The 10,895-nt window shown below is 38.6% G+C and overlaps 1 long non-coding RNA gene across 1 annotated transcript; it reads left to right on the top strand.

Moving 5' to 3' along the window:
• Positions 1-6,439: 6,439 nt before the first annotated feature.
• On the top strand, positions 6,440-9,066 carry LOC134641460 (uncharacterized). The gene is made up of 3 exons (XR_010095537.1): positions 6,440-6,477; positions 7,559-7,629; positions 9,038-9,066. It is a non-coding gene; the product is annotated as an uncharacterized LOC134641460 (long non-coding RNA).
• Positions 9,067-10,895: the final 1,829 nt, after the last annotated feature.

Below are 10,895 nucleotides of genomic sequence, written 5' to 3'. Positions count from 1 at the left end.
TTCTGGAGTGATGCAGATCTTCTAGATGCGAGAAGTTGTAGTGACTAATAATTTTTGTTGCTTTTACTAGATTTAGTTGAGATTTCTGAGAGGTTATCTTTGTCGAAGCCCACAACACAAATAAATAGCAGAAACTGAATAGATGGAGTCACTGATCTTTTGCAGTGGAGTGGCTGCTTTGAACTCCCGCTCACACACGTTAATCCTAACCCACCAGACAGGTGTCTGCACTCATCATAATTTTGCCAACATGAAACTTCAGTAAATCTTCTTGGCATCATTATTATTCTTCACACAAATCTTTCTGTGATGTGAGGATTGTCAGCCTAACTACAGCTCACACTTTGTGTTATCTGCACTCAGATTGGATGTTAGTCTGCACATGCTACACTGTCACTTTGACAGTCCAGCCAGATGAACCTGTCACACACCTGCATTCTGAGCATATTTCAGATCAACACTTCCTGTTTCATGTTTAACACATCAGACTCTGCAGCTGTCAATATCAACATCCAGAGCCTTCAGGAACTCACGGCAAACCTTATTCACCCCAGGGACTCTGCCACCAAGAAGTTGTTCAATTGCCTCATTGGCCTCACCCCCCTGTGATGGATGAGTCATCCCCCTCTGCTTCCTCTATAGAAGATATGTCAGTGGGTTTAAGGAGGTCCTCCAAGTATTCCTTCCAACACCTGACAATATACTCAGTTAAGGTCAGCAGCGCCCCACTGTACACAGTGCAGGCTTTCCTCTCCTGAGTTGCCTGACAACTTGCCACATACTCTTTGAGGAAGTCCAAAAGTCTTTTTCCATGGCCTCTCAGAACTCCTCCCATACCACGTTTTTGCTTCTGCCACTCCCAGAGCCGCGTTCTACTTGGCCTGTCAGTACCTATCATCTGCCTCCTAAGTCCCACAGGCTAGCCAAGCCCAATAGCTCTTTTTCCAGCCTGATGCCCCCCTTCATCTCCGGTGTCCATCATCTGGTTCAGGGGTTACCACCATGACAAACACCCTGCAGCCGCAGCTCAGTGCAGCAGCTTCAGCAATGGAGATGCTGAGGTGCTGGTTCAATCGGAGCGAGGGTACACTAGGAACGCTGGATGTCTGTCCAGGATCCTCCAGTACCTTAAGTACTTATGAAAAGTTTGCTCCAGTATTAAGGGGTCGATGCATTTAATAATGATAGTAATACATTTTATTTTAGGTGCCTTTCAAAAAACTGATGGCCACTTTACACAAAAAGAGTTCAAAAATAGCAATTAACTAAAATACCCATCAGGTCAAAAATAAATTTAGAATATTTAAAACCACAAAGAACAGAGAATTTATGTGACAGGTTAAAGACAGCCGGGTTAATCAGGTATGTTTTGAGATGGGATTTGAAAATGAACAGTCAGTGTTACAAATGTCTGGTGGGAAGGAATTCCAGAAAGGTGATACTCTAAAGACTCTAGACCCCATGGTAGTCAGACACACAAGAAGGGACAGCAAGATGGAAGCAGTAGTTCAGAGAGGTAATGCGGTTGTAGATTGCATTCAAGGTGAGGAGTAGAATCTTGAAAACGATACGGCATTTAACAGGAAGCCAGGTGTGTTCCCTACCCTCGCCTATGGTCATGAGCTGTGAGCTGTGGGTAGTGACCAAAAGAATGAGATTACCAAACTAAGGTATGCAAGTGGCTGTAAGGGGTACGCGAGGGTCGGAGTGGGGATCACGAATCAGGCCTAAATTTGCACTAATACACTTTTATGTGGCAATTAAATACATGACTATATACCACCCTCTGGTGTTCAGCAAAAAAAAATAGACTAACAAAATACATGGGAGTATTTATTTTTATGCATGCGGTATTGCAATTAGGGTTGCCAACTCCCTGAAAAATAAATAAGGGACACCTCATGGCCAGGGCTGGGCGACCCGATTGTCTTCACCCTTCCCAGTGTGGGGAATTTTTTAGCTCTTTTTTTTGTGTGTGAAATTATTTTTTTAACCATTTGACAAAGTGTGTCCCTTTTCAGCTCAATACTTTTGCGTCTAAATACAGAACGATTCTGTTTTTCAAGGGACGGTTGGCAACCCTAAAGTTGCAATGTATTTATAAACACTAATTAAGAGTCGTTGGTAGCAGCGCGTATGCGGCTGAGGCTGAAATGTCTCAAGGGGTACGTGGCTGGAAAAAGTTTGGGAACCACTGGTCTAGAGTGGGCGGATTGATCCAAATATCGATAGTATCAATACCAACACCAGTATTGGTATCGGATCGATACTAGCATGATTGGATCGATATCGTCTTGATGCATGCTCAATCATCCAGGTAAGTAAATCTTCAAAAGTTGATTCTGTTCATCTGGACGTAGCGTTTTGTGGGAGAAACATTTCGTCACTCATCCAAGTGACTTCTTCAGTCTCGGCTGACTGCAGGTTTCCCCAGTCTTATAAACAGTACATTGCATAATGACTGAAACCAGCCCACTGAAGGAACAATGGGCTGGGAGGATCAATACTTTCCTTTTATCCTTCGAGTTCAGTATGTAGCCCGCTGAACTGTGCTAATTATTTCTTTGGAAAAAAATAAACCTCAAACATACACTATGAAAAATGTCCGAACTATTTTGTGCTTTGGAGACAGAAAAATTTACATTCCAGGTCTCCAAAAACCCAGTTTTAAAACACATGAAAAGCTCAAAGGTGTGTTTTGTTGTGTTAACTAATTATTGTGGAGAGTAACAATCACGGTGATAAAATGTGTTCAGAATTTGCAAATTGAGAATTCAGTTCATAGGTCATGCAGGGCCATAATTTCCATAATTTTTATCCTTTTCATAACAAATCAGAGTTACCAATCTGTCAAACTGTGTTGCCCAATTTGTAAACAAAGTGGCTAATAGGAAACTTCTACGACCTATAAACACACTCATTTACCACCAAGTAAAATAATAAACATATGGCACGAAGTAAAAATTTCAATTCAATTCAATTCAATTTTATTTATATAGCGCCAAATCACAACAACAGTCGCCTCAAGGGGCTTTATATTGTACAGTAGATCGTACAATAATACAGTAGATCGTACAATAATAATAATAAAACATACCAGCAATCGATGGGAGGCTTCAGGGAAATAATCCGCAGGTGATCACTACAAAACATGAGTAACACCAATCAACAAAAGTGTAGCCAATTCAGGCTGAGGCAGCAGTGACATACTTGTAACAGCCAGGGAAGGCAGGTGACCGAAGGCTGATCGAAGTGTACGGCAACAAGTGAACAAGTCAGGGATGCTCAGATGGCAGCTGCTATTCATAGCAGCTCCATCTAATGTGATTGTGGTAGTAGCGGGATCAATAAGCCAGTATTAAAATACAATATTCATTCTGCTACACATAGAAACTGAACATTTAACAGTGTTTCCTGAAAACCCTCTCTTGTCCGGTCATTTCCTGATAACAGTTACATTTACAATAATTGATTATACAGCAGTGGTGAGTAGACTTCATCACAGTAGATGTCTTTCGGAAAGTGCTGTAACTAAGTTTAAGACTATAATTCACCCACTGTTATCATCTTCAATGCCCTGTACCAACACAGAGCAGAGCGGCTACCTGAACACTACTCCAACAGAGGTCGATTATCTTGTTAATAATTTTGCCTCCTTACTATGTATGACACTGGATACTGTAGCTCCTGTGGAAAAAGAGAGCCTCAAATCAGAAGTACTTGACTCCGTGGTATAATTCTCATGTCTTAAAAACATAAAGACTTGGATGACCTGTAATTTTCTGCTCCTAAATTCAGATAAATGCTGGACTATTGTAATTCATTATTATCAGGATGTCCTAAAAACTCACTGAAATGCCTTCAGTTAATCTAAAATACTGCAGCAAGAGTACTCCCTGTTAAATCCAGAATTGAATTCAAAATCCTGGTCCTCACATTAAAGTCTTAAGTAATCATTCCCCATCGTATCTTAATGACCTTGTAGTACCTTATCACCCCATTAGAGCACTTCGTCCTCGCACTGCAGGCCTACTTGTTGTACCTAGAGTATTTACAAGTAGAATGGGAGGCAGAGCCTTCAGTTTTCAGGCCGCTCTTCTATGGAACCAGCTTCCAGTTTGGATTCAGGAGACAGAAAGTCTCTACTTTTAAGGTTAGGCTTAAAACTTTCCTTTTTATTAAAGCATATGGGAGGATTCAGGTGCAGGGGGCTGGGAGAATCCCATGATGCATTGGGCATTTCTTCTTCAGTCACCTTTCTCACTCACTATATAGACCTCTCTGCATTGAATCATACTTGTTATTAATCTCTGGCTCTCTTTTACAGCATGTCTTTTATCTTCTCTTCCTTCTCTCACCCCAATCGGTCGCAGCAGATGGCCCCGCCCCTCCCTGAGCCTGGTTCTGCCGGAGGTTTCTTCCTGTTAAAAGGGCGTTTTTCCCTCCCCCTGTCGCCAAAGTGCTTGCTCATAGGGGGTCATTTGCTTGTTGGGTTTTTCTCTGTATGTATTATTGTAGGGTATACCTAACAATATAAAGCATCTTGAGGCAACTGTTGGTTTGGTGCTGTATAAATAAAATTGAATTGAATTGAATTGAATTGAATTGAACTGAGGTCAATTGAATAACTGCATAGTTTTAGTGGACCTCAATAGCTCACTGGAGCATTTGTTGAACTAAATCATTCATTTGTCTTTACTTTCTGATTTAATGTGTTTAAACTGCTGTTTGTTAGGAAGTCGTTGAGAGTTATTAAATTGAACTGGAAATACTTAAAGATGTCCCATGCAAAGAGCAAAGAAAAAAAGACAAGTTACAGACTGTGTTAAAGAGGCATGCAGCTGTTTTCTCTAAAAACCTAGGAAAAATGAAAGGGGTTAAAGCCGAACTGACTCTAAGACCCACTGTACCCAAATTCTGCCCACCACATAACGTGCCATATGCTCAAAATCTTCTAAACCCAGAGATCTGTGTGGATAAGTATCCAATTCCACACACTGAGGACTTGTTTGCTTCGCTAGGTCAATTGCTCCAACTGGACCAATTGCTACCAATTGATACCTGGACAACATGCTCGTCGGTGGTCCTGAGGATGCACCTCAAATGGATGAGGTCCTGAGCAGACTTAAAGAAGATGGCCTGCATCTCACACAAGAGAAATGCCTGTTTTTCTTGGTCTAATGATATTCGTTTTGAGCCAGAAAGAACATTCCTGACACAAAATAGAATCAGTTTTTGGCAAAGTGACTTTTATATGTCCTTTATTTGTCCAGGTAAAAAGTGTCACTGACATTAAAAAGCGATCTATCCAAGAACGCAGCAGAAATATATAACATCACATTTCTATAAACACACTTTAAGTGACAAAGAAAGACTTTATTGATTTAATAAAACTTAGGGGTTTTTGTCTTTAGTATGGGTACCACTGCCACTTACTTTCTTAAACTGGTCTGGTCCGCTGTTCAGAAAATCAGGATTATCAAACATTCAAATGCTTTTAAAACTTCTAAATTTTTAATTAGAATAACAGTCATTAAAATTTATAAAACATCCTTAATAAAAAAAATTCAACCCAGCCTTGATAAGCAATCTGCAATTAACAGTGGTTTTACCTACTCACAGAACCCAAACACCACACAAGTAAATCCTCAAACTTATCACAAACCGCGGCACAAAAGAAAATTGCACTTCAAAGACATAAAAGCTCAACTGTGAGAATCACAGTAAACAAAAGGCCACTCTGTGGCCAACATCATTTATTTAGAGGCGGCCCCCGAAATTTAACAGAATTTTTTTATGACATATATATACCGTGAAATCATATGTACTTGTATACACTATATACTAGAGTGGTTATATATTGGAATTACAATGTTAAGCAATTGCTCAAATTGTGATCCATATATTTAGGTCAAGCATTATTTACATTTGTAAGAACACCTGTTAATGCACAGTGGTTGTTTTGAGATTTAAAAATTGGGACTTATGTGCAACTTTGAGAGATTTGTGGTCTATTTTGACAGGTTTGTGACATATGGTTGGTAGAAATTGGTAGAGAATCCTGGCTATTTAAGCACTTGTGGGACTCTCCACCATGTGCTCTTAGAACTGAAGAATCTTCTTGGATGAGAGGTGAAGCGTCTTCAAGACACCTAAAGAAGCCCAGTTGCTTTTCTTTCCAAGCTCCTTAGATTACCATGACCTGGACGACTGAGAACCTACACACACTATAACATGTTCAACCTCTGTTCACTACAGTATTTACTAATATAAGTAATATAAGTAAAGGTATTAGACTTTAAAAACCGTAGAAACATCGGAAATCACTTTTTGGTAAATTTTGGCACAAAAAGTTTTATGTAGTATTTTATTTTGAAGGTCGTAGGCGGAAGTTTCCTTATTTACACGCTAACCATTTAACAGTAGTATTCCACCAAGTCTTCCACGGACTGCCACGTCGAGATCCGTGACGACAAGGTTTGTAACTATTCTTTCACACTGTGATTCTCTGCTATAACGAACCCGACTATTACGAGTCCGGTAGAAATATGCTGGCCAACAGAAACTGTCCCAACTCAGGACAGTTACTTGTAACTCACTGCTAATAGTAAAGTAACTCAGTGCTGCTGAATCGTCAGCAGTATTTTGTCATCGATGAAGCTCACGCTTCCTAAAGTTAGAACTAACTACTATACTAACTACTGTCACTGAAAGGCACCGGATACAAAACCGTAACTTCCTCGACAGTACGTAATACTGTCTAAGAGAAAATGGGAAGACTAGAAAACTCCTGTATTTAACGCAGTCCCTTGTGAAGTCAGCACCTTCTCAGTGTGGAACTAATGTTACGAAGTGTAACGTTAGCTTGATATGAATACACTGTGCCGCGATACTCACAATTCAGGTACTACTTTTACCCCAACCCTAGTAAATATAGCATGGGGGAGCCGACTGTCGAAGGTCAGACTGCTTCGGAATCTTTTTTTGTATTTCTGCATGCTGGAGACTGTTAATGACTAAGTGTATCTTAAACGTTAGCGACTGAACATTTCTCGCCCTCCAAACTGCTGTTTCCCTTACCTCCTCTGATTTTTTTTTTTTAATACACTCGTGAAACTTGCTTTATTTAGATACTTAGAAAACGAATGATAATTGGTGTGCTTGGTTTGTTTGAATCTCGGTGCAGTAAAGGTTGTTTGGAATTCACCTGGGTGAATTTGATTTGAAGTTTACAGTGTATTCTTTTGTAGCAATATATATGGTAATGATTGTGGAATAATGCTTTATTGTTAGTTAAGAATTTCTCCAGGTAATGGTCTCACTGAGATTAAAATCTATTTTTCAAAGAGAGACCTAATAAGGTTAATTAGTGATTCTACTTTGACCAATGAACAATGCTAAAACATAGTACATAGCACCAATAATAATATTAAAAGAGAAGAATGTATAATTTGCAATTCATAATAATAATAATAATAATAATAATAATAATAATAATAATAATATTGGCAAATGTGTACAAGTAGAGCTTAATAGGTATTCTGTCTCTCTCTAACAGGTTTATTTGGTTTTTATCCCTCAGTTTCAAAAGGCTGATTGGGTATTGTCATCACCCTACCAGGTGGGCAGGTAGGCAGATGGCCAATGTGGACACCCAAGTTTGGGAATGCGATAACTCGAGAACAAAGCAACATAGGAATTTCAAATGATACCATAGGTGTATTAACTAAAAATCTCAGACGAGTTTGAATCTTTGTGACCTCGACCTCAAGGTCTGAGTCAGAGTTCAAGTTTTCTGAAAATCCTATGAATGCGATAACTCAAGGAGGAAGTTAATGCTATAGGTTTATCTACTAAAAATCTCTGACAGGTTTAAATCTTAGGGACCTCAGCCTCAAGGACAGAGGTCAGAGGTAAAGTTTTCTAGTAATCCTGTGAATGCAATAACTTGAAAACAAATTTATAACTTAAGAAAAATCGAAATAACTAAAAACTGTGAAAGCATATTGATTTGCTCTTCTGATATTTAGACTGTAGTATTGATATTTTAACCTTTGCTGTTCAAAAATTGTGAGCCTCACTGTAATTAGAAAAGGTAAACATGGACTGTAAATCATTTGTAAATGTCATAAATACCTGTTATTGTTGTAAGCATTTGTACTGAAACTGAAGAAAATGGAATGTTCTTGTGTGTTACATGTCAAGGCAGGTGGATGCCCCTTCCTAAACCCAAGTCTACCAAGCTCTATTTCTTTAACCTCCTAAGACCCAAACTCTTCCACGGCATGCATTTTTAATTTCTCTTTGATATTTGGGCTGATTGGGTAAAAGCAAAGAATTACCAGATTTTTTTTTTTTAACCTGATTTTTGTTTCTAAGAAAAATGAGAGCCACATATGAGGATATTCGTTTAAAATTTCAATAGAACAGTAGCACTATAATGTCCTTGTAAGTGGATATCAGGCCCTTGTAGAGCAAAATTGAGTATTTTGGTCTAAATAACCCAAAATGGGATGTCCACATATGTGGACGCCAGGTCCTAGGAGTTTAAAGGGGATGCAACAAGGAATAATTTGATCATTGAGGTTTTCCATCTAATATTGTAGGTTTTTAACTTCAAGGTAAAGGCACCTTGATAAGAGTTGTGACTGACATTATAAAAATGTAACTGAATTGAGTTCGCTTGTCGAATTGAAATGGAAGAAATAGACATTGTCATAATGGTGGAGGATCACATAAGGGACTTGGCTTGAACCCCTTGTCAGCCATTACTGGACAGTGTGGAATCGTTTCCGGTCCTTGCTAACTCTTGAGACTGCTGTATCATTATCATTTTTGTCTGCTTACTTCTGAAACTGAGACTTAAAACAACTAGGTGTGAACTCATTTCTGTTACTCCTTTGTGCCACCATGTAATTTACAACAAGTGTGTGTGTGTGGTAGTACTACAAACGAACTGCATAGAAAAGGGGTTTCAGGATAAGTAATAGAAATATTAATGCTAAAACTTAATGCCAACTATTGTATGCTTCCCCAGGCCTGTTCCCCAGGTTCCAGTGAGCACAGCAAGACAATTCATCACTTGGTCGTAATGAGGCAGCTTAAAGGCAAGCCGAAGAAAGAAACCTCTAAGGACAAGAAGGAGCGCAAGCAGGCAATGCAGGAAGCCCGTCAGCAGGTTGCTACTGTAGTCCTGCCCACACTAGCTGTAGTGGTCTTACTTATCATCGTCTTTGTCTATGTGGCCACCAGACCTGATGCTATTGAGTAGACACTAAAGAAACATCTACTTCCCAACTGGTGTGGCAAATTGACTTGGTTATATCGAAAGGATTGACCCTATCATGTGATGACCATACTTGTGCAGGCCAGTTACTGGGCCTAGGACTATTGTTTATTTTAAGGAAACCCTTCTTCAAAGTGTGTCTTCATGCTGCAAAAAGAAGAAAACATTGCTCCTTGGTGCCTCCAAATGTATGAGGGTAAAACCACATTTAATCTTGGTTGTTAGAGTCTTACAGCCACTGATGGATTTGTGTGTATGTTTTACAAAACAATGCACTATCCTGCATACCAAAGTACTTATGCAAAGCTTTCAAAATGTGACCACAGGTGTTTAATGTCTAAAATGTTCAATGTAAAAAATTGGTCTTGTGACTTGTGCTGTTTAAAAATATTTCAAATCAATGCAAACAAGGTCCTTTACCACACCTTAGACATATCTCACATTTACAGTATCTGTAAAAAATATGTATGACATGTTTAGAATAATTCTTGTGCCTACCTTGTGTGAATGTCACTGTGAAATATTTTATTTTAAGACCAGTAGGATCACACATGAATTTCTTCATCTTCAAAATGTTTAGAAGCCTGATCCACAAAGTCATTGACATCCAAACATTTGAGTCATTCACGACTTGTTCAAAGTGTAACAAAGTGCCTTATAAGAGATTTGCATTTTTGCAAATAAAGAGATAAAACACAATGAGATTTGTTAAATATTTTGAATACTACAACTTTTAGCTGTATGTTTATTTGTTTGTGGGGGGTTTTTGTTTTGTTTTGTTTTGGTGAAATGCAGCAAACCACATTCGCATTGGTGTTTATTATTACAACAGGGGTTTTGCTACTTGTTCTCAAATATAATCTTGGCATCAAGCATTTTGAGAAAGCTTGGCCAAAGTGGCTGAAGAAGGGCAGGAGACAGATGCTGTTAACTCCAAAGTTAACTTGGTGCAAATAAGCATAATGAACTTAAACCAAAATTAATGTCAAGTGCACTCAGCTACACTGACCTGATCCTCCTCCTGTCAAACACCTGAGTTCTCTGCTTAAATACTCGATATCCAAACACAATATTCTCCTATGGAATATTCCATTCAATGGGTAATACTAAACATTACATTCATAATCATTCACTTATGATGATACTTTTTACCAAAAATAAAACACACACCTCTAAAGTGTAACCATTACATTTTACAATAATACAACTCTCAAACAAACAAAACCCTAAAATTGACTTTATTAAATTAAAACAATTTTCTTCCCCCTCTTCACCTGGTCCCTTCCTGTGATGTCAGCACTAAACAGGACACTATAAATACACTATAAATACAAGTGAGGCAGCACTTCCTCCTTTTGTTCCTGGAACACAGGTAAGTAAGGTGAGTTTAAACAAAGTGGACAAGCTAACAGTTTAAATAAATGAAATGTTAACAAACTTGTCAAAGTTTATTTAAAAGATGTTATATTAAGTAATCTGTAAAAGTGCAAAACATAAACAAACCCAGGATAGTAAATATTTGCAAACTACAGAAAAAAGACAAGGTATGGCTAAATCAAAACAAGAATGTTAACTAAGAATAACAAACCTAAACTCTGGGCAAATGGTG

The sequence above is a fragment of the Pelmatolapia mariae genome, linkage group LG14 (assembly GCF_036321145.2).
Source record: "Pelmatolapia mariae isolate MD_Pm_ZW linkage group LG14, Pm_UMD_F_2, whole genome shotgun sequence".
Classification (NCBI taxonomy): Eukaryota; Metazoa; Chordata; class Actinopteri; order Cichliformes; family Cichlidae; genus Pelmatolapia; species Pelmatolapia mariae.
Note: the sequence above shows the minus strand (reverse complement) of the source record. Positions and strands in the feature narration are given on the sequence as shown.